We start from the raw sequence: 20,163 nt of genomic DNA on the forward strand, positions 1-20,163 counted from the left end.
GGACGCTTGCAAACATGCATAAAGTCAGTGTGTATAATTTAACGCTGCTTTTCACAACATTCCTGCTACATCATGACGCCAGAAAAAGGATTCACACATTTTACCCATTTGGGGAATCGAACTCTAACCTTCAGCGTGACGAGCGAACTCTAAAACCACTCGCTTATTGTTATGTTTACAAACAAGTGACGACATCGTGACGCCAAATTGTCTCCCCGAAGTTGAATTATTTTGTATGTTTGTCAATTTTATTTTCTACTTCATTTCAAGTATCTTGTAATTAGTTTATTGGAATCCAAGGGGGGACAAAGTGCCCTTTCGTTTGTCTGCAATCTCGGGCCAATCTGATTAAACAAACAAACGTGAATTCATCTGGGAAATGCAACTTAGTCGTAATTTCTTTTCACAATTCACTGTAATGTAATTCCACATACACACAATTATATATGTCATTTTATTTTGGGTTAGAGATAAAAAAAACCCCCTCTTAGTCGCTTGTCCGCTGTTGATACGCGACGCAAGGTTTTAGGTAGACGGGGCCCAGTCTAGCACAAAGGCGTCAACCGCGTCAATGGTTGTCTCCCATTAGTTACACGTGCCATTAGTTACACAGTTTGAAATTGCCAATTGTTACACAGTCAGATTAGAACAATACCCACGGCCTTAATAGACTCTTCCATACTGATAAGCTGAAGGATGAGCAGCCAAGCCAACTCCTTCATACAATGCAAAGCTCTTTACATGTTACTCCACTCACTGCGAGGTTATCTCTTTCATTAGCTTTAGATACAAATTACATACAATACAATACTTTTGATGTTGAACATCAATTGCTGATGACGAAGGTGCTATGCTAGGTGGGGGTTTGTATGAACAAGTTAATCGAATGAGGGTTTCACTTTACTTTAAACTACTTAAACTACTTTAAACTACTTCTACATTGCTCCTAACGATTTTCTTCTCCAAAGAGACACAAATATTTAAAATCGAGACTATATGGATTCCCAAATATAAATTAATTAATGAAATTTTCGTAAAATTATAAGGTTTACTAGGTCAATAAATAAACGCTCTTGTTACAGCGTAATCATGTTGATGACCTTGAAATGCGTGTCGCAAATGAGAGTAACCTCCCTTGGACCAAAGGGCAGTCGTTTGAAATGCCGACCTATGCACTTTGCAACGTTTTGTTGCTTATCTGTAATTTTTAACATTTGAATCTATTTTATCACTAGTCTCGTGGAAGGCATCTCATATTAATCTGAGTTCTCGCACTCAGATAAAGGGCTGTGAGCGAATTTTGCGTTTATACGCTTATCATATATCGGTGGCGTCAATTATTCAGCGTTACTAGAAAAGAATAAATTATCACCTCGCCTTTGTTAGATTTTTCAGTTAAACCACACCTCAGTTTCATGAAATATGTGACTGGCTTATGTTGGGTAACAAATCCAGAGGTTATGTCTCTTAAACTGACCAATCATCGTTGAGTGAGTGAGTGAGTAAATCAGTATAGTTTTACGCGGCTTTTAGCAATATTCCAGCAGTGTCACGGGGACACCAGAAATGGGCTTCACACATTGTACCCATGTGGGGAATCGAACCCGGGTCTTTGGCGTGACGAGCGAACACTTTAACCACTGGGCTACCCAACCACCCCGTTGAGAATCATTACACTGCATACTGCGATTATAGGAATGACGTTATACTCTTTCTGTCGACCGTTATGGGTACAATGTGAACTAATGCACTTCTGTGGCATACGTGGATCTGTTCGTCTATGCAGAGTTTGGGGCGGTGGGATAGCCTGTTGGTTAAAGCGTTCGCTCGTCTCGCCAAAGACCCGGGTTCGATTCCCCACATGGGTACAACAAGTGAAGCTCATTTCTGGTTTCTGGGAATATTACTAAAAGCGGCGTAAAACTAAACTCACTCACTCACTATGCAGAGTTACCTTCCTTAATCGTGCCACAAGACAATAACAAGATTTCGAATCCGGAATTTGCGTCCATCATGGTCATTGCTTTGTCACTATTTTACTCGTACTTTACTGACTGACTGAGTTTGGTTTTACGCCGCTTTTAGCAATATTCCAGCTACATCACGGCGGGGGGAACACCAGAAATGGGCTTCACACATTGTACCCATGTGGGGATTCGAACCCGTGTCTTCGGCGTGACGAGCCAACGCTTTAACCACTAGGCTACCCCACCGCCCCTACTCGTGCTTTAGGTTCCACTAAGTGGTAAATGTCCGTGACATTAGTCTCACACAGTCAGTCGATTTCTTTGACAGAAATACTCAGTCTCTACAAAAACACTTTCATTTGACAAGACATTTTCCCTTGAAACCATGATTAATGTAATAATCTTTGAGTATCTCTATGTGGATATCAGCCCCCCTTGGCGTAGCAAATTGGGGTGAAATAGTAATGCAGTGTCCTGTTGAGAACATGGAATAGCCAGCATTTCTCATTTTCTTAAATGGTTAGAATAATTACTACATATAAAAAACTGTCGCTGTTGCAGAGTGTCCAAGGGAGGTAACTGTGTTCCTCCAGGGCTGTACATAGTCCTTGACCGAAATGAGCCAAGCACTAGCTGCGGAAGCGCTACTCTGAGATCAATACAAGCTCGTGGAATCAGTCTCGCCGACCCACACAGTAGGCTCTCATCTCTCTTCGAAGCAAAGCTCCCTCTACCTGGTCGCTTCGGATATACCTAACTTGTATTCGCGGGCGGCACACATCAAAGGAAACCTACGACAGGTGTCTGGCAGGTAGGTGGAAACATGTTTTGAGCATGTTAGATGTGATGGGAAGCAACTTTGAGGATGGTATTGATTTAATCCATTTTGGGAAGTATTTCACAGAATGAAACGAAAATTGTTCTTTTCGAAAATGTTTCAATGGATATTAATTTCATTTGTTAAATATGATTATAAAATTATTGTAATCAATCTACATTGTGTGTGTATATATGCAAAGATAATATAATTGGAGCAGATCTTCTTCAGGGTAATTCTAAATTGTACTAGTCTCAGCAAATATGTACATTAAACATTTATAACAAAGAGAAATCTAGAGCGACTATGGATAATCGGAACTATAACGGATTTTCCCGCAAGTTCATGCATATTGCCATGTATTGGAACATGAAAGTATGCTATTTCATAGACCAATCTAAAACTTCCACAGATGTCTTTTACATGAGAGAGCCGCGTGTTTCTTGATTTTGCTTACTGTCTTTATGAAATAGTCACTCAACGAGAGGAATATGGTCAGCATGTGACTGCGTGACCTTCTATGAGGAGTTGCAGTGAGAACATGATCCGTACGAGTGAATGTTTTATGCTTAAGTTATCCGAGTATCGGTTACACATTTTATGCTCTCTTGAAGGTTAAAATGTGCGCAATTTCAAAGCGATATAAGTTATGAAAATATGGGGTTTATGATTTTAACTCTGTCACATACACTTGTACAAATACACAATTTTCATTCAACACTTATATTAAAGTTAACCGAGTTTACTGGCTTGTACTAGTTTTAACTTCTGTTTGGTGCTGTAATCGTCCTGTTGTTAACCTATCACTGATATAAGTTGCCTGATAGCACCATTCTGTAAATGCAGTTGTTGGCCTGTACAAGTTTTAACATCTTCTGTATATAGCTTTGATAATCCTGATGTCAACAGACCATTGTTTTGAAGCTGTTGATACTACAATTCTTTTATTGCACCCGCGCAATTTACTTACACGAGTGGACTGGCAGGTTTTAAGCATCTGTTCGCTATGTTCAAACTGTATCTCATAGAGATGGGGCGGGGGTGTTTGTTTGGCTGGTGTGTGTTCCAATCAAACAGAAATGTGGTCAAGCGTAGTTCTGAAGGCCACAAGGCTATCCAGGATTTATGTATCGCACGAAGTTCATGGTGTATAAATTCATTTCATATGAGCATGAGCGAAACAAACAGCTTTATCCTACAAAACTGTTAGATTTCCTGAGGGAAATGTCTCATTTAAAAAAAGAAAGATATGTTTACGAACATGGCTTTGACATATTAAAAAAAATAATAAGTATTTGTGCTGACTTTGATCTGAAGGGAATCACAGGAAACGTTAATTCTTCCTCCAGGGAACACCAACGCAAATCCTGTTTACTGAAGTCGTGACGCCTTTCCATGACACAACGATGACGCCACTCAATTGGTGGAAAATGTTATTTGCTCCTGTCGTTCGTTTTATGTTTCATGATGTTTCCTTAACGATCACGATCTTATGTCTGCAAATGCGAAACACAGTTTTGAACACTGTTTCATTTTGAATGCTGCAGACATACTTCAGTCAAAAGACATTAAAACATCATCATTTCACTGAAGAATGAAACGATGTAAGTTGATGATGACGAAATTGAATGCTATATTCAATATGAAACACCAATACACGTACTATCAATAAGTACCCTTGATAAGAAGATGTCATGTTCAAAATACTGTACAATACTTGTTGATATAGTGCATCTACATTGTTATTTTTCCATATGATATAAATGAGAAAGTTATATTAATAAATTGAACTGGACGGAACATAGATAAGTGGTCACAGTGTGCTGTGATGAAAGGAAACAGGTGTCAGGAAGGTCGCGCTAATAACGTTGGACAGAACCACTTGATAACGCTTTAATGTCGCCAGTCTGTACGTGGTATCGACGTTAGGAGGTGAAGCTTTGGGCTTGCGTCCGGGAAGAGAAGCTTGGATACAACAGGCGTGGAGATAAAATCAGTGAAGCACCAACAGGTCTCAGGATGAGTGAAAGTGGATAGCCATATGGATAGGCAGTACTTCATATTGCAGCGCCTCAAGTGCAATTGGACACCAATCGTTGTTCAGTAGATAGCTGTGGTATATATTACTTATAGAATGGGTCTTATAGAATGGCGTCAGGCTTCTTAGAGATTGGCAATTCTCCGGATACCAGTATGATCTCTTTGTAGACATTCTCGAGACGAGGGTCTTCTTCCAGTACCTTGGAAAGAGGATACTCGTACTCTATCAGCAGTCATTCCTGTAACGGGGCTGTTCTCTCTGTACAAGGACCAGCAAGTGAACCTTGAAACCAACTTGAACAGATAGATCACAGAAGTCAGCAGCCACCCTTGGGGCGCGGCTAGGTTTCCTACACAAGGAGCAGCTAGGGACCTCAACTATGTCGTGGACAGTCAGACACCAAGCAACTCAACCAATAGACTGGACGACTGTTCTCTAAGGATTTTGTCTGTTCTGTGAGTAGTTTTCTCCAGGAATTTACCGATCGTTTCATTTAAAGAACGCCATGGGGACGGAAGTGCTTATGTTCTTAGGGGATATGCGCTATTTCCGTAGCAGACAACGAAAAGGTCTTGGTAGGGTTAAGAATCTGAACCGAAAGTGGTTCCGTCCTATGGTGATGAAGCACCATTTCCGTCGCAGACTGGTAGGGATACGAACTGTGGCATAATATTATGTTTTGTGTGTAGTCTCTATGTCTTGTCACATGAACATCAATCACAGTTAGTTGGCACTTCAAAAGAAATTTGGGGAAGGTCGTGAGACATTTTTGTTTAGATTTTCTCGTGTACTGTTTCCATAGATTCTTTGGCGTATACATGAAATTCGTTTAATATCTTGGCGTTCATTGATATAGAAGTTCACGTATAGGTTATCAGTCGGGTTGCAATGGTTTAAAAGCGAAATCGACTCATCAAACATACTGCAATAGAGAATTGGTTGTATGACAATCGGAAACTAGGAGCTCTCTGACCCCGGACGAATCACCACTGCATCGCATTATTGAAATCTACGATACCATATAACTTTTGTTTCATTCTATATCGAGCCATATGATGTGTTAGAAAAATGTGATTTAATTATGTGTACATTACCTAGTTTACAATCGTGTACTGATGACCAGAAACAATATGCGGTGAGTGAATATGGTCGAGCTGAATATGAGTGTAAAACATGGTTTTATGTTACTCTGAGCCATATTCCAGTAATATCATCAGAGCACGTAGCATTGTGGGCGAACGAACAAGGTCATATTGCCATTAACACCACATTGTTATAGCTGACTGAACTGTAAAACGGATTTGAGGACAACAAGGACTGTATTTCGCCTTCTTCTGAACGTGGCGCTGCACTTTATGCACAATAGAAGGGTAACTCTTGCATACACAACTTTATCAAACCGATGTGTACCATGACAATTTCGGGCAACTGAATTATTGTCATTTTGGTAGGAATTACAAGTTATTGTCTATCTCTAGTCACAGGGATGGGCTACTTTATAGAAGACATTCGATATGCTGCCATGCTCCTTAATGAAATTAATAAAATATCCATTATTGTTACTCCTGATGGACATTAAACGGTTTTATATCGTAGCACATATCTGCCATATTTAAACTATCTATGCATGATTTTTGTTCAACACATTAAGAACAGAAAATGTTCCAGACAAATCTCTATTACCTTATAGAGTTCACAGTGATGTTAAATTTATTGCACTCAATGTGTTCTTGTTGCTTTGCTATATTTTGTCTTTGTCTTCAGTTATTGTCTGTTTGTGCCAGAGTAAGTTAGCACGTGTCTTGATTTAACGTGACCGCTTATTCATTAAGTACGTGATCAATACTTGCTTACGCAGACGTATTGTGTAACTGCAGTGTGTTCCGAACGTCGAGCTGAGAGAATTTATAACTTCTGAGACTCAGGTTCCAGGACTCGATGTTAAAATTAATTTCTTCCATTGCAAAGTCGTATCCGTATGATTGTGTGCCAGTTCTTCAATTTTAAATAAATCCTGGCAGAGATTTACAAACGATCGTTTATTCAACTTTAACCGGACTGATCCTTTTAAATGGCGTTTTCTGGACTCTTATGAAAGAAGCGGAGACAACTGTATGATTTCTTTCAAATTGAAGATGGTAATTACTTTTTAAGTTATTACGATGTCATTTACGTCACTATTCGCAGCTCTTTGTAAATCTACCTTAAAGTATGGGACTTACGCTCATCTTCCTCTTGGTAACTTTACCTTAAAGTAGGGTGAAATTGCAACATACGCACCTCTTCAACTTTTGTAATTCTACGTTAAAGTATGGAACTTACGCTAATCGTATCTCTTCCTCTCTGGTAACTTTTCCTTAAACTGGGGTGGAATTGCAACAAACGCACCTCGTCAACTATTGTAATTCTACACTAAAGTATGGGACTTACACAAGTCGCTGCTATTCCCCTCTGGTAATTCTACTTTAATGAAGGGGAAAAACAACAGTCGCTGCTCTTCAACTATTGTAATTGTATATCTACGCTAAAGTATGGGACTTACACAAGTCGCTGCTATTCCCCTCTGGTAATTCTACGTTAATGAAGGGGAATAACAACAGTCGCTGCTCTTCAACTATAATAATTGTATATCTACCCTAAAGTATGGGACTTACACAAGTCGCTGCTATTCCCCTCTGGTAATTCTACGTTAAAGTAGGGGAATAACAACAGTCACTTTTCTTCAAGTATTGCACTTCTACGTTAAAGTATGGGCCTATTGTAAGTTCACGTTAAAGTGTGGGAACAACAATAGCCGCTTCTCTGAAATTCTTGTAGGCCTGCGTAAAAGTAGGTGAATAACAATTGTCACTTCTCTTCAACTATTGAAAGTCTGTGAATAAATGAGGACAATTTTTGTGGATGTACAACTTCTTTATTCCGTGTAGGCGACGTTTTGATATGGATTCTAATGTCGTTGTCAAGCAAACAGAATAAAGAAGTTGTATATCCCCAAACATTGTCCTCAACATCTCCCCAACTTCTAAAATGCCAATCAAACACGTATTGTAAGTCTGTGTTTGGGAATAAAGAAAGTGGAAGTTCTTGAACTATTTTATGAAAGTTTACGCTTGTGTATAGGAATTAGGAGAGTCTAATCTCTTCAGCTTTTGTAGGTTAATATATGAGACTCGGGACCATCCCAACCTTTGAGCTGTTGTAGAGTATACACATATCAATAGTCGCAGCTCTATCAACTGTGAGTTTACATTAAAGTGTTGGAATAACAATAGTCGCACTTCTTCAAATATGACAGGCTATGTTAGGGAATAATAGCATTGCTCTTCGTTTTTGAATGTATACGTTTAAGTATGTGAATAAAGATAGTTGCATCTCTCCTACTATTTAAGTCTACGTTTAAGTATGTGAATTACGATAGTCGCATCTCTCCTACTATTTAAGTCTACGTTTAAGTATGTGAATTACGATAGTGGCATCTCTTCTACTATTTAAGACTACGTTTAAGTATGTGAATTACGATAGTCGAAGCTTTTTTACCATTGTAAGTCTACGTTTAAGTATGTGAATTACGATAGTTGCATCTCTCCTACTATTCAAGTCTACGTTTAAGTATGTGAATTACGATAGTCGCATCTTTTCTACTATTTAAGACTACATTTAAGTATGTGAATTACGATAGTCGAAGCTTTCTTACTATTGTAAGTCTACGTTTAAGTATGTGAATCACGATAGTTGCATCTCTCCTACTATTTAAGTCTACGTTTAAGTATGTGAATTACGATAGTCGCATCTCTTCTACTAGTGTAAATCAACTCTCAAGTATGTGACGTACGATAGTCGCATCTTTTCTACTATTTAAGACTACGTTTAAGTATGTGAATTACGATAGTCGAAGCTTTTGTACTATTGTAAGTCTACGTTTAAGTATGTGAATTACGATAGTTGCATCTTTCCTACTATTTAAGTCTACGTTTAAGTATGTGAATTACGATAGTCGCATCTCTTCTACTAGTGTAAATCAACCCTCAAGTATGTGACGTACGATAGTCGCGTCTTTTCTACTTTTTAAGACTACGTTTAAGTATGTGAATTACGATAGTTGCATCTCTCCTATTATTTAAGACTACGTTTAAGTATGTGAATTACGATAGCTGCATCTCTCCTATTATTTAAGTCTACGTTTAAGTATGTGAATTACCATAGTCGCATCTTTTCTACTATTTAAGTCTACGTTAAGTATGTGAACTACGATAGTCGCATCTCCTGTACTATTTAATACTACGTTGAAGTATGTGACGTACGATAGTCACATTTTTTGTACTATTTTAGAATACGTTTAAGTATGCGAATAACGATAGTCGAAGCTTTTTACTATTTAAGTCTACGTTTAAGTATGTGAATTGCGATAGTTGCAATGCTCCTACTATTTAAGACTACGTTTAAGTATGGGATTTGCGATAGTCGCATCTCCTCTACTATTTAAGTCTACGTTTAAGTATGTGAATTACGATAGTCGCAATGCTCCTACTATTTAAGTCTACGTTTAAGTATGGGAATTGCGATAGTCGCATCTCTTCTACTAGTGTAATTCAACGTTTAAGTATGTGAATTACGGTAGTCGCATCTCTTCTACTATATAAGTCTACGTTTAAGTATGTAAATTACGGAAGTCGCATCTCTTCTACTATATCAGTCCACGTTTAAGTAGGTGAATTACGATAGTCGCATCTCTTCTACTACTTAATTCTACGTTTATGTATGTGAATTACGATAGCTGCATCTCTTCTACTATTTAAGTCTATGCTTAAGTATGTGAATAACGATAGTCGCATCTCTTCTACTAGTGTAATTCAACGCTCTCGTGTGTGACGTACGATAGTCGCATCTCTTCTACTATTTACGTCCTGGTTTAAGTATGTGAATGACGATGGTCGCATCTCTTCTACTATTTAAGTCCACGTTTAAGTATGTGAATTACGATAGCTGCATCTCTTCTGCTATTTAAGTCTATGCTTAAATATGTGAATTACCATAGTCGGATCTTTTCTACTATTTAAATCTATACTTATGTATGAGAAATACGATAGCTGCATTTCTTCTGCTATTTTAGTGTATGCTTAAGTATGTTAATTACCATAGTCGCATCTTTTCTACTATTTAAGTCTTTTCTTAAGTATGTGAATTACGATAGCTGCATCTCTTCTGCTATTTAAGTCTATGCTTAAGTATGTTAATTACCGATAGTCGCATCTTTTCTACTATTTAAGTCCACGTTTAAGTATGTGAATTACGATAGCTGCATCTCTTCTGCTATTTAAGTCTATTTAAGTATGTGAATTACCATAGTCGCATCTTTCTCTACTATTTAAGTCTTTGCTTAAGTATGTGAATTACGATAGTCGCATCTCTTCTACTACTTAAGTCTACGTTTAAGTATGTGAATTACGATCGCATCTCTTCTACTATTTAAGTCTTGCTTAAGTATGTGAATTACGATAGTCGCATCTTTTCTACTATTTTAGTGGCGGGTAGTCTAGTGGTTTAAGTATGTGAATTACGATAGCTGCATCTCTTCTGCTATTTAAGTCTATGCTTAAGTATGTTGAATTACCATAGTCGCATCTTTTCTACTATTTAAGTCTTTTCTTAAGTATGTGAATTACGATAGCTGCATCTCTTCTGCTATGTAAGTCTATGCTTAAGTATGTGAATTACCATAGTCGCATCTTATCTGCTATGTAAGTCCTTGCTTAAGTATGTGAATTACGATGGTCGCATCTCTTCTACTATTTAAGTCTACGTTGAAGTATGTGAATTACGATAGCTGCATCTCTCCTACTATTTAAGTCTATGCTTAAGTATGTGAGTTACCATAGTCGCATCTTTTCTACTATTTAAGTCTTTTCTTAAGTATGTGAATTACGATAGCTGCATCTCTTCTGCTATTTAAGTCTATGCTTAAGTATGTTAATTACCATAGTCGCATCTTTTCTACTATTTAAGTCTTTTCTTAAGTATGTGAATTACGATAGCTGCATCTCTTCTGCTATGTAAGTCTATGCTTAAGTATGTGAATTACCATAGTCGCATCTTATCTGCTATGTAAGTCCTTGCTTAAGTATGTGAATTACGATGGTCGCATCTCTTCTACTATTTAAGTCTACGTTGAAGTATGTGAATTACGATAGCTGCATCTCTTCTGCTATTTAAGTCAATGCTTAAGTATGTTAATTACCATAGTCGCATCTTTTCTGCTATTTAAGTCCTTGTTTAAGTATGTGAATTACCATAGACGCATCTTTTCTACTATTTAAGACTTTTCTTTAGTATGTGAATAACGATAGTCGCATCTTTTCTGCTATTTAAGTCCACGTTGAAGTATTTGAATTACGATAGCTGCATCTCTTCTGCTATTTAAGTCTATGCTTAAATATGTGAATTACCATAGTCGGATCTTTTCTACTATTTAAATCTATGCTTATGTATGTGAATTACCGTAGACGCATCTCTTCTACTATTTAAGTCTTTGCTTAAGTATGTGAATTACGATAGTCGCATCTCTTCTACTAGTGCTTCTTCTTACTGCTTAGTATAGCAATATTCCAGCAATATCACGGCGGGGGACACCAGAAATGGGCTTCACAAGTCGTACCCATGTGGGGAATCGAACCCGGGCCTTCGGCGTGACGAGCGAACGCTTTTACCACTAGGCTACCCCGCTGCCCTCTTCTACTAGTGTAATTCAACGCTCAAGTATGTGACGTACGGTAGTCGCATCTCTTCTACTATTTAAGTCTACGTTTAAGTATGTAACTTATGATAGTCGGATCTCTTCATCTATTGTAAGTCAACGCTTAGTTAATGTTTTTGGTTTTACTCCGCTTTTAGTAATATTTAAGCAATATCACGGCGGAGTCACCAGAAATGGGCTTCACACATTGTATCCATGTAGGGAACCCGGGTCTCCGGCGAACGCTTTAACCACTAAGCTAGCCCAACCCCCCAAGTCAACGCTGAAGTATTTGAATTACGATAGCCGCAGCTAAATTATTTGTTATCTAAGTGTAACTTTTTTGACACTGGCAATGCTGTGCATGTACTCATGTCAATAAGTGTTCGTTCATCACGCTAAAATAGGAAAAAGTGATTCGTTTTCGCTCACGTGAAAAATACATGCTGTAAGACGCTCACGACCTTTTCCTGTTACAAGAAACTTTTAAAGATTCCGAAAGATCAACATGTTTTCGTGCCGTGTAATTAAATTATTGTTCAAATTTGTTTCCACATTCTTCAGGGGATGTGTTTCTGAGAAAACACGTATTCTCGCCTTCGGCCTATGTCACTGCTGATTTGGCGTGGTAAGGGGCCGCGCAATACACGCATGTAGATTTAGATTTGTTCGCGTGTGGTTGTACAGAAGCCACTTCTACTCTACTTGCTGTTCACCCAAAGTATAATTGAGTGAGTAAACTTTTACGCCGCTTTCAGCAATATTCTTGCAATATCACGGCGGGGGACACCAGAAATGACCTTCACACATTGTACTCATGTGGGGAATCGAACCCAGGTCTTCATCGTGACGAGCGGACGCTTTAATTATTAGGCTACCCCACCACCCCCTTAAGTCTAAAGGGCGATAGGATAGCTTTGTGGTTATAGCATTTGGTCTGCAGGCAGTTCGATACCCCACATGAGTAAAATGTAATTCTTGTGATATGGTTGTGATATTGCTACATGACGTAAAACCAATAAATATTGACAATAAAATGAACAAAGATGTGTAACAAAGTGCACATGATTAACAGTGCGCTCAAAACAAGCATATTATACTCACCCACCCACAGACAGCAAAGGGAAAACAAATCATTCAATCATTTCAGTGGAACCAATATATAACTATTGACAAAGCGATCAGTGGCAATCCCTTGCTTGAGATATGAAACCCACTATGATAGGACAACAGGCTCTTTGAAGTGGCGTATATATCGGGTCCTTATTGTCCAGCTATTGGAGTCAGTGGTAGGATTGTTGAACAACATTTGAAATGCATTTGCTTGAGAGGGAAAGCATCATGCATGCTAGGATAACTGACCCTGGGGATGATGAACTCTATCGATCGGACGACAGATGTCGTGTTGGAGGAAGAATTAATCAGGAGAGGTTATCTAGGATAAGTTTTTATGGTCTTCTCAACGAGTATTGGGGGTTGACTCTAGTTGTCGTTAGAGCTGAGATACAGGTTAAACAATTGTGTTCAGACTGGTCAAATATGGTGAACTGTGCCCAACCTTAAATTGAAATACATTTACTCCTTTACAGTGAAATATTCGTGCTAGTGAAGACATAAGCATGTGCCATGTTACTGAGCAGTGAAATCTGCGCATTACTGATCACTGCAAAACATGCATTATTGAACAATGGGCAAATATGGAGGACTGTAATACTGTGTATAATTATAAAAAACATGTCCTCTACAGTGAAACCTATGTGCTAGTGGTTGGTTGGGGCGGTGGTGTAGCCTAGTGGTTAAAGCGTTGGCTGGTCAAGCCGAAGACCCGGGTTCGAATCCCTACATGGGTACAATGTGTGAAGCCCATTTCTGGTGTCCCCCGCCGTGATATTGCTGGAATATTGCTAAAATCGACGTAAACCCATACTCACTCACTCACTATTGGATGGGTGGTTTGGTTGGCTTGTTGTTTAACGCCGCTCTCGGCAATATTCCAGCTATATGGCTGCGGTCTGCAAATAGTCGATTCTGGACCAGACAAACCAGTGGTTAACATATCATGTGGTAATGAAGAGTGAGTGAGTGAGTTTAGTTTTACGCCGCTTTTAGCAATATCGCAGCAACATCACGGCGGTAGTGAAGACAAAACCGTGTTCAGTGTCATACATTGAGGCGTATGCATACCGCAACACGGAAGGATGTCGACTTCTGAACACTGCAACACGTGCATTACTGAACATTAAAGCATGTGCATTACTGAACACTGAAACATGATCATTACAGATTACTGAATCGCGTGCATTATTATAACACTGAAAGGTGTCACAGTGTTATAATACAGAACACCGAAACATGTGATTTACTGAGGCATGTACGAGCATTGAAGTTTGTGTAATACTGAACACTAAAACGCGTGTTCATTACTGAACATTGAAACGTGTACATTACTGAACACTTAGGCACATGCATTACAGGACAGTAGACTATGCAATACCCAACACCGGATTACTGAACGCTGAGATGTGTGCATGTTCTGGAGCATGGGCAATACAGAACACCGAGGCATGTGCAGTACCAAACGCTAAAACGTGCATTGCTGAATACTTAGAAATACGCATTACTGAACACTGAGGCATTCGCATTACTGAACACTGATACATAGGCATTACTGAACTTTGAGACATACGCATTACTGAACACTGTGATATCCACATTATTGAACACTGAGACATACGCATTACTGAACACTGATGCATACACATTACTGAATACTTAGGCATACGATTACTAAATATAGAATATGTGTATTACTGAATACTGAAAGCATCGCTGAACACTGTAATACAAACATCACTGAACACTGGCATGCATTACTGAACACTAAAACGCTTGGCTCCAAGTTACAATAAGAGCAATCTAATCTACAGTGGGACTACATCCTCTATCAAAACGCAGTAATTTTATCTCCATTATTGGCCAGTTAAATGATCCGTACATAATAGCATATAGGATGAACACACCAATTGCTCATTGAAAGATTAACGGTTCACTCAGTCGGGGCTCCTCCATACACAATCACACAGGTCAGTCCAACTGATAAGCTTGTTCCATACTGCTGGAGCCGTAGTCTGTTTTCAAGATCGATATTTTACGATTAATCTTCGGTTTGATTGACTGAATGTAATCAGAGAAAAGTAGTCCTGCGGTGATGTCGTCATTTGTAGAAGCCATGTGAAGGCTCGTCAGGTTCGCCGTAACACACACCGTCGCTAAACCATTTTGAAATCCAGTGTATGAATTTCATACCGAACCGATAATCGGAAGGGAAGTGGCATAATGGTTTTGTTCAGTATAAGACAACTACCACAGTGACAAGATGCAATGATCTATATGGTCACTCAAGACTTGAGGAAGGAGAGAATCGGCAGAGACCAAAGGTGGAAGGCTCGATTGAAGAAATTTGATGCTGCATTGGGACCGTTCCAGACTGATAAATACCACATATTGAGGAAGGAGCTATACAGATTGGGAAAGGCATGGGCGGGCGACAAAATCGAAACTAACAGCAAAACATTTGTTAAAAACATCCACATCCGAGTGATGTTGTAACACTGATTAAACAACATTTGTAAATAACATTTGAGGGGGCGCAACGTCGCATCTATTTAATCTCATAAAAATAAAAATGCCTCCCTTATTCATTCCAGAGTAAAACGTTGCAACCATGTGGTATATTTTACACCTGACAGGCAGTTTCTAACTTAACTGACTTAAAGGTATAACCTTTATTCCTTCGTGAGTTAAATGTAAATATTATAGACGTCGCTTTCATTCACTTCGGAATGAGGATTTCGTCATGGCAAGGTAAGTACGGACGTTAAGACGCCATTGCTGTTTTACATTCCATTGTAATGCCACAAAAAGGAAGGTTTCCACTGTCATTGTTACTGTTTACCTGACATCAGTGGGAACCAGTTTTCGACTGTCAATACCTCAACGTCAAGAGAACTCACCGGAACGACTTGCCAGTCAGTTACCTTGTATATGTATTGTCATAACGTCATTTAGAAAGGAAGTTGTGACAATCAACGCTGTTGTATACCTCGTATTAAAAGTAAAAGCAAGTGAGATTTCTAAGGTCAAGGTGAGAGTGGGTTTGTTTTACTGATGTTGCTGTAGACTTCGTCCTAAGGATATAAGAAAACAAAAAAAATTCAGTTGCAGATGAAATATAAATAGTTAACCTTCCACATGATAGGTGTGTTTCAAATATCATGGTCTTAGAGGCATGAGGAAAGAAGGTTTCAAATGTCAGTGTCTTAGCGATATATGAAAGGGAGGTTTCAAATTAATATCAGTGTCTTCATGATGTAAAAAAGGGAGATTTTAAATGTCAGTGACTTAACGACACAAGAAAGGGAGGTTTCAGTATGATATCAGTGGCTTAACAACGTAAAATAGGTGATTTCAAATGTCAGTGGTTTAACAACATGAGAAAGTGGGGTTTCAAATTAATGCCAGTGGCGTAGGGAGAAAATGGGAGATTTGAAACGTCAGTGACTTAACGAAAGGAATGTTCCATTGTCAGTGGCTTTACGACATGAGAAGGGGAGGTTTCAACTGTCAGTGGCTTAGCGAGGTATAAAATGCCAGTGTACCTAAACTCATAAGAAAGGAATGTTTCAAATGTCAGCATCTTAACGACATAAGATAGGAAGATTTCAAATATCAGTATCTGAACGACGTGAGAAAGGAAGGTTTCAAATATCAGTATCTGAACGACATAAGAAAGGAAGGTTTCAAATTGTGGGACAGGGAAGTTTTCAAAATAACAGTTTTCAACGTCGTTTTAATCATAGAAGGGCGTGGGGGACACGCCTTAAGTGTTGACTTCTTGCTAGAGAACTCACCGACGCGTGCATGTAACACAAAGTGGGGCAGCGACTCCTCGCTACGATCTCCTCAACGCAAAGTACAAGCTTATCCATGATAAAGTGAACGTCATTGTCAGCTAACGCGTTGTCGAAGAGCTTTACTCCTGTTTTCCTCAATAATCACTGATTTTGTGAGTGATTCCTCATGTCATCCTGAGATGAAGCAGTTTGTTCAGACTCCGGCTCAAACAGGACAGCCGGAGTTACATGCATCGCTAATGGATGTTATATTACTTCTGACGATTCTATAAGCTGTGCCCTTAGATGACTAGGCTAAGCTCGTCTCGCTTGTTTGCATGGAAAATGTAACTGACAAAACACTTTCCATATTCGTAAAATCTCCACTGTTAGCATTCCACTGAGTGTTTGTATGATTCCGACATGCATGTGTTCACTAAATTACTATAAAATTGTAATGATTCTTGCTGTTTCCAAAAGGTTAGCGTATCCTTCCCTACCAGCAGCACCTGTCACAAACACACGCAAAGGCATGTCAGCTAACTACATATAAGTGTTCACTTAACAATAGGTAAGGCTAAGTTTGTTGTCCCTGCCGTCCTAAAGTTGCAATATACGGTACACTTCGGAAACATGTCAAATATAGTACGTTAGCAGAGTATTGTACGATATTGGTATTAATGAATATTCGACGTCACATTTCCAGTCCCAAGTCGAAGGATGAGGTAGGACAAGGAGCCCTTTTTGGTCCTCATAAAACCCCCAGACATGTTCAAGTAGTTGCCAATTAGTCTTATTTTCACTTGAAAAGCATATTAGCATGTTGCGTATTAGAAAGGTTGAAGGAGGGAGAATGTGAATTCAAAGAGAAAGTCCAGAAATATACAAGGCCCGGCTACTGGAATTTGTTTGCCTGTTAGCTATCTTGTGTAAGACTCTTGTTTATGTTCCAATCTAGAAAAAATACCTTCCAGGAACTAATACAATGTCGTTTCAGCCCATGTTAGCCTTGTCTATAAAAAAATGCACCTGCAGGGAGCACATTTTACAACTGGCACAGCAATTTCAGAAAATACTTTTTCTTTTGTTTCATTAAGCAGACCCTTTGGGTCAAAATGTGTCGTCCACTTAGCTTGTCGTTTCCAAGCGTACTCAACGACATTCGCAAATCTATAACCAAACGTTATATCTGCCAATATATTACCTTTTGATTTGGTTAATTTCATGTATTTATCAAGCTAAATTGGTTTGCCCTTTGTTACACCCAAATAGAACAGAACCTAACACACTTATATCTGTTAATCACTGAGTGCTATTGATGCTAGGAACTAGAGTACATATAACACTGTTTGTACATAGACGATGTTTTGCTGAGCTGACAGTCACTGGGGCTGTTGAACCATGTGTGTAATTGCTGTGCATGAACAGCTCTGCGGCTGAGAATAGAAGAGATTAAACATGTCCATTAAAGCAAAGGTGTAACAATTCGTGTAGTAAAATGTCATTTAATCTCCCGTTATTTAATAACGGTGAATGATTACAGCTTTTGTTACATATTAATAGATTTGTTTTGATAAATGTTGCTCGACAAGCAAGAACATTTATCAGAACTGTCTTGGTATTCATGGTATTCATGGTATGGGTATTAGTTTAAATACATTCAAATGCCTACGGTCGAACACCTTTATCTTCATTACGTTTTCGCGATTTATTTTCTAGTTGACGTGAATGGCTTAGCTCATTGTAATGTCGATGCATATTCTGTTCATTGCCATTGCTGTTGAGGACACGTTATGTGAGAATGTTTGCATTTTGTTAATCTGTGGTCATTCATTCATCGATAACGTGCAATATACCTTCGTTGCACAACCTCAATGATCTCCTTAATTAAATAAGTACATGCACATGTACTTTGCATCAAACGGGTCGAGAGTAAGGGCGTTAAAATACATGGCTGGAGGTAGTTGTAAATGTATGAAGAATATATACTCAAACTGGAAACAAACGGACGTACGTCGTACTGCAATGCTCTCCACAACACAGTCAAGAAAGGAATAATGTTTAACACACCATATTTCTCATGATTTATTTATAGCGTGTTTTGGGGGTATAGGGTGACCCTGATGTCTCAGGCGCCGCAACTAGCTGTGCAGAGTTGCGGCGTACCTTTGACACACCAGGATCGTTCCCATATGGTTTCTTGCTTTTTCCATTCTATAGCCTGCTAGGTTGTAGTACAGTGGTAAGAACATTGTTAAAAGCGGCGTGAAACTAAACTCACCCACTCGCTTACACAGTACAGTGGTAATTGTCTGAAACTTGCATCACTGCTGCCTTTCTTCTCAAGTTAAGTCGACCTGGTATAGTTTAAATACTGTTGAGGGCGGCGTTAAACTTCACTCACAAGAACCTGTTTAGTCAAAGTGAGTATAGTACATATGGTCACTAAATTCTTTCACCCAAACAATAAAAGCACAGATTATTTCGAGATTGTTGCAGTACATTGATCTCTCTTCAATTGTGTTTATATATAAATTCTGTGTACGTAGGTACATATGACACCTCATTCCCAGAGAATACTAAGTCTCCATTACCTGACAATAAATTACGAATGACATAAATGGCAAATGACTTGTGAAAACTATTTAAACAGATTATCTAAAAAAATCCTTGACAATTGTTGTCAGCATATCCTATTCTACTGGTAGCACCTACCATGCACATATCTATGAACGTGAACCAGTGAACGTAAACCAATAAACGTGAACCAGTGAACGTGAACCATTGAACATGACCCAGTGGTACGTGATCAATGAACGTGAACCACTGAACGTGAACCAATGATCGTGAACCAGTGAATGTGAACCATTGAACATGACCCAGTGGTACGTGATCAATGAACGTGAACCATTGAACGTGAACCAATGATCGTGAACAAGTGAATGTGAACCAATGACCGTTATCCAGTAAACGCGAACCAATGAACGTGCAGCAATGATTGTGAACAATGGAACGTGAACCAATGATCGTGAACCAGTGAACATGACCCTGTGGTACGTGAATCAATGAACGTGAACCATTGAACGTGAACCAATGATCGTGAACCAGTGAACGTGAACCAATGACCGTGAACCAGTGGACGTGACCCTGTGGTACGTGAATCAATGAACGTGAACCAATGATCGTGAACCAGTGAACGTGAACCAATGACCGTGAACCATTGAACGTGAACCAGTGAACGTAAACCAATGATCGTGAACCAATGATCGTGAACCGGTGAACGTGAACCAATGATCGTGAACCAGTGAACGTGAATGAATGAACGTGAACCAATGAACGTGAACCCGTTAACGTGAACCGGACAAACTAGTCAGTGTGAGCTTGAGCTCACATCTATTTGTGTCGTAGTTATAAATAATATAAAGAAAAAACAACAATCTGACATTTCACCCTTTTTGCTGACTATTGAATGTATTAAGACTCAGACGTCTTATAGAGTTTTTGTCGAGAGATTTGTCTACAAGCGAAAACGGTAAGCTTTTATGAGAACTAAAGTGTTCAAGCTACGAGTGATTTGAGAACAATATTGAAAAATGTATACAACTGTTTTTATTACTCAACAATGTTTACCTGAATTACCGTCCTTACAGAACTCCCTAACCGCAATGAAATATTTGATGGCAACCAGTACTGTTTATCTGAGAGTTCAGTCAGAA

The 20,163-nt window shown here is 38.9% G+C and overlaps 1 protein-coding gene across 2 annotated transcripts in view; it reads left to right on the forward strand.

Annotated features, from left to right (window-relative positions):
* The first annotated feature begins 2,620 nt into the window (after positions 1-2,620).
* The window catches only part of LOC124259611 (FMRFamide receptor-like), a 195,936-nt gene continuing 178,393 nt past the window's right edge, over positions 2,621-20,163 (forward strand). The window contains exon 1 of one of the 2 annotated variants that reach the window (XR_006893873.1): positions 2,621-2,778. The gene's annotated coding sequence lies outside the window, so the exon portion shown is untranslated. The remainder of the gene's footprint in view (positions 2,779-20,163) is intronic. The other variant, XM_046693777.1, reaches the window with a different exon arrangement.

The sequence above is a fragment of the Haliotis rubra genome, unplaced genomic scaffold (genome assembly GCF_003918875.1).
Source record: "Haliotis rubra isolate DU_JTF1 unplaced genomic scaffold, ASM391887v1 Scf73, whole genome shotgun sequence".
Classification (NCBI taxonomy): Eukaryota; Metazoa; Mollusca; class Gastropoda; order Lepetellida; family Haliotidae; genus Haliotis; species Haliotis rubra.